The sequence below is a fragment of the Mustelus asterias genome, unplaced genomic scaffold (assembly GCF_964213995.1).
Source record: "Mustelus asterias unplaced genomic scaffold, sMusAst1.hap1.1 HAP1_SCAFFOLD_43, whole genome shotgun sequence".
NCBI classification, from domain to species: Eukaryota; Metazoa; Chordata; class Chondrichthyes; order Carcharhiniformes; family Triakidae; genus Mustelus; species Mustelus asterias.
In genome coordinates, this window is record NW_027590120.1 from 374,734 (window position 1) to 380,687 (window position 5,954).

Here is a 5,954-nt window from a genome sequence, read left to right on the forward strand (position 1 = left end):
GTCTTGAATGTGATTAACAGCAGCAATAACTGCAGAATGCAGCTCCTGAAGACACATGAACTCATTGAGGTGTTAGTAGATGAGGTAGGCAGCACGGTGGCACAGTGGTTAGCACTGCTGCCTCACAGCACCGGCGACCCCGGTTCAATTCCGACCTCAGGGGACTGTCTTTGTCAAATTTGTCCATTCTCCCATGTCTGCGTGGGTTTCCTTCGGGTGCTCCGGTTTCCCACAGTCCAAAGATGAGTAGGTCGGGTGGATTGACCACGGTAAAGACAGTTTGTCCCGGTGGGCTTGTGGAAGGGAGGGAAGCAGCAGAAACAGCTGATCAGATTGTCTCAAGCTTAATGACAAAGAAGCTCCATGAGCTCCTCGCTTGTTGCTGGAGGTGAGGATGGAGGAGACAAGGGCGAGGGAGAGACCTTCAGTAGGAATTGATCTATGTTCGAGATATTAAAAAGATTCAACACAAATCTGATTGATTTAACATTTATCTGGAATATGAACTCAGCTGAGATGGAGTTTATGAACATCAGCAGAAACAGAGCCCAATCGACATGCTTCATTTCTGGATGTAAATAATGGCAAAATCCAATCACTGTCGTCATTTATGAACTCGCTGGTGTGTCAGCAGATTGGATGAAGAAGCAAATGCCTTCCCACACACAGAGCAGGTGAATGGCCTCTCCCCAGTGTGAGTGCGCCGGTGCACAGTGAGATGAGATAATTCTCGGAACCTAGTCCCACAGTCAGAGCACCTGAACGGTCTCTCCCCAGTGTGAACACGTTGATGACGTACCAGTTCTCCTGAACTTTTATAGCATTTCCCACAGTCTGGGCATTTAAACGGTCTCTCCTCAGTGTGGGTGCGCTGGTGTGAAGTGAGGGCAGATGATGTCTTGAACCCAGTCTTACAGTGAGAACACCTGAACGGTCTCTCATCAGTGTGAACACGTTGATGGCGCATCAGTTCCCCAGAACTTTAATAGCTCTTCCCACAGTCTGGACATTTAAATGGTCTCTCAGTCGTGTGAACTTGCTGGTGTTTCAGCAGGGTCGATAACTGAGTGAATCCTCTTCCACATTTGGAGCAGATGTAAGGTTTCTCGTGAGTGTGAACTCGCTGGTGTCTCTGCAGGGTACATGAATGAGCGAATCCCTTCCCACACTGAGAGCAAGTGAATGGCCTCTCCCCAGTATGAGTGCGCTGGTGTTCAGACAGGTTACTCATTTGCCTGAATGCAGTGCCACACTGAGAGCATCTGAAAGGTTTCTCATCAGTGTGAGTGCATTGGTGTTTAGTTAGGGCATAGGATGTCTTGAACCCACTCCCGCAGTGAGAGCACCTGAACGGTCTCGCATCGGTGTGAACACGTTGATGGGACAAAAGTTCCCCAGAACTTTTATAGCACTTCCCACAGTCAGAGCATTTAAAAGGTTTCTCTTCAGTGTGAACTCGCTGGTGCATCAGCAGGTTAGGTGACCTTGAGAATCTCTTCCCACACTCGGAGCAGATGAATGGCTTCTCCCCGGTGTGAACTAGTTGGCGTTTCATTGCACACTCAGAGGAGGCCAATGGCCTCTCCCCACTGTGAACTCGCTGGTGTCTTTGCAGGTTGGTTGACTGAGTGAATCCCTTCCCACAGTCAGAGCAGGTGAATGGCTTCTCCCCAGTGTGACAGCGGCAATGCTTTTCAAGGTGAGATGGGGATCTGAATCCCTTCCCACAATCCTCACATTTCCACGGTTTCTTCCTGGTGTGACTGCGCTTGTGTTTCGACAGGTCAGATGATTGGTTGAAGCCTCGTCCACACACAGAACACATGTACGGTTTATCTCCACTGTGAATGGTGCTTTTTTCTTCCATGTTCAAAATTCGATGATATTCACGTTGTGATAAGTTGTGCGACTGTCAGACCCGGATGTGATGTATGGTTTGAATTTCCTGACTGCAAGTCCTCCTAAAACCTGTGAAATTGATTTAAAACAGAAACAAGGGAGTGAGAGATAACCCACAAAAACACAAAGGCAGGTTGTGAAATTGAGCTGAATAAATCTGGTAATTTATGGGGACAGCAGGAAGGAAAATGTGACCATGAAAGCAGCTGGATTTGTGTAAAATCCCAACCAGTACATTAATGCCCTTCAGGGAAAGGAACCTGCCACTCAGTCTGGGTCTGCACAAAGCACTAACCTCGAAATGAGGGGGTGGGACGGTGGCAGGCACTGCTGCCTCACAGCAGCAGGGACATGGATTCGATTCCCGGCTTGGGTCACTGTCAGTGTGGAGTTTGTACATTCTCCTCCTGTCTGTATGGGTTTCCTCCGGGTGCTCCTGTTTCCTCCCACAGGTTAGGTGGATTGGCCATGTTAAATTGCCCCTTTATGTCAGGGGGACTAGCTAGGGTAAATGCATGGGGTTAAGGGGATGGGGCCTGGGTGGGATTGTGGTCGGTGCAGACTCGATGGGCCGAATGGCCTCTTTCTGCGCTGTTGGGATTCAATGAAAATCACAACATTCTCTCCTCCTGCTGACAGGGAGCACCGCGCATGCGCATTACTGCGCATCGCCTCATTAAAGATGGCGGCCGTTTATCCATGCTTGTCTCTGCAGAAGCAGAATGGCTCTGGACAAACCCGGGACTGGCCCAGGATCTTCGTGTTTGGGGTTTGAATTCACGAAGTGTTCATGAAACCTTACCGCCCTCCCTTTGCGCCCATCGCTCCCTCAGACACGCCGCTTCCTTACCCGCCGCGGAGACAAGAAACAACAACTTCGACTCCCCAGCACTCTGCGCATGCTCAGAACACGGTCACTACTGCGCCTGCGCGGTCGTGATTGCCTGGATCGGAGGCATTCCTCGTCGCTTGGGACGCTGGGTAAATACCCCGCCATTGAATAGAACAAATGGTTTGTCGTGATTTCTTTGTTGTTATCGCGTGCAAGCTGGGGCTGAAGGGCCAATAATAAAACTAGGATACATATCATACAGAGACCTGATTGCACAGACCATTATCTCAATTCAGAGAAGGAAATTGGAATTGTTCAGAAATCAAAAGTCACCTGAAGGTAGAAATAAGAGCAGAAACCCTCTCCTACAGTCACCTGTGAATTCACTGGTATCTCAGTAGCACATGAATATCAGGAATAGTGCAATTAATTATGAAGATGTACAATGTGAACGGTGACTGTTAGATAAAGTGCAATGTTCTAACACATTGGAGCAGCTATGATCAATGCTAGGAGAATATTGGATCACAGTGTCACAACAACATTATGCTCTGTCTCCTTGTAGCCTGTCTCAGAATTTCCTTCAATAACTAGGCCATTAGTGTGACAGGATTTAGCATCTATGATCTGCCAAAATTACAAGAGGAAAGTTAGTGACTGTAATTATCCCAGAATTAAATTATATATTGCATACTATCTCCAAATGGGGCTCATAACACAATTTATTTTATTTATTAGTGTCACAACTGGGCTTACATTAACACTGCAATGAAGTTCCTGTGAAAATCCCCTCATCGCCACACTCCAGCATCTGTTCAGGTACGCTGAGGGAGAATTTAGCATGGCCAATGCACCCAACCAGCACGTCTTTGGACTGTGGCAGGAAACCAGAGCACCAAGAAGGAAAACACACACAGACACTGGCAGAACAGGCATATTCTGCAAAGACAGTGCCCCAAGCCAGGAATCAAAGCTGGGTCACTGGCGCTGTGAGGCAGTAGTGCTAACCACTGTGCTGCCCTTAGAATCTCAATTATTTCGGAAATTGATTTTATGCCATTGATTTTACTGAAGGCTGTGGAAATAGTGAAATCTAAATCCTGTACAGAAACAAGCAAGATGCAGCTACTTTCTACACATTAGCTTTGCATATTTCCCTCAATGAGTGGGGTATTTTGAAATTTTGAGGTTTACTTCACAAGGTGTTAAGATTAGCACACATGGATTTTTACTTCTTGATATGTGGGTGTGGCTGGCAAAAGCCACACTCCAAAATGGTGGTGAGCCAACTTCTTGATCAGCTGCAGTCCATATGGTGTCAGTACACGCCCCACTTCTCTTTGGGAGGTGATCCACGATTTCAATGCAGTGACAATGATGCAATGCAATATAATAGCAATATAATTCCAAGTCAGGATGGTGTGCAATTTGGAGGGGAACGTGAAGGCGGTGGAGGTCATACACACCTGCTGTCCATGATCTTTTAGGTTCAGAGTTCACAAGATTGGAAGGTGCAATTGGAGGAGCCTTGACTAATCACTGCAATAAATCTTGTAGTTGTGAGAAATGATCATTTGACTTCAAGTCCATTTCTTCTGCTCTTATGCATGTCCATCTCATCATGGACTCTACCACACTCATTTAATTTCATGAGGGACAATTCTGCACAAATACTCCCCAATTTCCAGAGATCAAAATCCAAACATATATCCAAATATATCAAGATATGTATCACTTCTCAGATTTCCACCACACTGGCATGACATTTTTCAGACAAACATTTCCATGCCTGACAGCAAATATATGATTGATCACCTCAGTCTATACACTGCATAGGTGGCAATGATCACTCAATGTTAATGTTTTGCTGTTGTCTCTGTACCAAGCGTGGTTCAGTATAGATTTAAGGTTCAAAAAAAGAGGTGGAATTGAATGGTCAAAACAACATCATCTTTGGAGCATCATTTTTTCCTTGAATCCCTTGCAATTTTTGGCCCTTACATGAACACTTAACTCCAAAATTAGTCAGGTTGGCAGGTGTTGTCTGCCCAAAAGGACATGAAGTATCCCTTGTGTGTTTATGTGTGGGAGTTGGTGTATACATGAGTGTATGTGAGTATTCAGGAATATAGCTGTGCGCATGTGCCTGTATCTGTATGTGAGGAAAGGATGCTTCTATGTGAGACAGAGGGAGAGAGTGTTTGTGGATCTCTGTGTTTAGGTGTCAGTCTGTTCTGCTTTTCATTTACTGTAACATAAATCTTCCTCTCCAAGCAGACAATTTCCTGAAAATTCCATTGACTGATTTCAATTATACAATTAGGAGATTTGTCTTCAGGATGAAACCACAAGCTGACTGTGTGTTGTGTGAAACATGACATCTACACAGGTCCCACTCTCCCAAAGCAACATAAAGTGTCTGCTACTCCCCAGATCCCTTCCTTTCCCATCATCTGCTTAAAGCCACAAACAAAAAGGTCCATTTTTCTCGTGGAGTTTGACATAAAGCAGCTTTCAAAATGATGCAGAGTCTCCGCCAGTCTGGGCTCAGATCTTTCCCTCATTCACTCCGATTGAACCATAGAATCCCGACAGTGCAGAAAGAGGCCCTTCAGCCCATCTGGTCTGCACCGACTCGCCGAACCAGCATTCACCCAGGCCGTTTCCTCTGCCCTATCTCCGCAACCCCACATATTCATCATGGTCAATCCATGAAATCCGTACATGTTTGAGCTGTGGGAGGAACCGGAGGAAACCCACGTTAAACTCGGGGAGAACATGCAAACTCCACACCCGAGGCCAGAATTGAACCCGGGTCCCTGGCGCCGTGAGGCAGCAGCGCTAACCACTGTTCGGAGGACCAGCTGCTCCCGCTCGGTCCTCCAGCCCCGCCCCCTCATCCTATTGGTCCAGAGTTACCGTCAATCACTGCCCGGGCATTGTGGTGTGGAGCATGCGCAGTGCCGCTGGGAGCTCAGGGTTGAGGCGGTGGAAATTCTCATCGCATCAGAAACCGGCGGGTGGGGAATGAGGGAGGGATGGAGCCGGCGGGTGGGGAATGAGGGGGGGATGGAGCCGGCGGGTGGGGAATGAGGGATGGAGCCGGCTGGTGGGTAATGAGGGGGGGACGGAGCCGGCTGGTGGGGAATGAGGGGGGGACGGAGCCGGCGGGTGGGGAATGAGGGAGGGATGGAGCCGGCTGGGGGGGGATGGAGCCGGCGGA

The 5,954-nt window shown here is 47.8% G+C and overlaps 1 pseudogene; it reads right to left on the reverse strand.

Moving 5' to 3' along the window:
- Nucleotides 1-377: 377 nt before the first annotated feature.
- On the reverse strand, nt 378-1,867 carry LOC144482859 (uncharacterized; annotated as a pseudogene).
- Nucleotides 1,868-5,954: the final 4,087 nt, after the last annotated feature.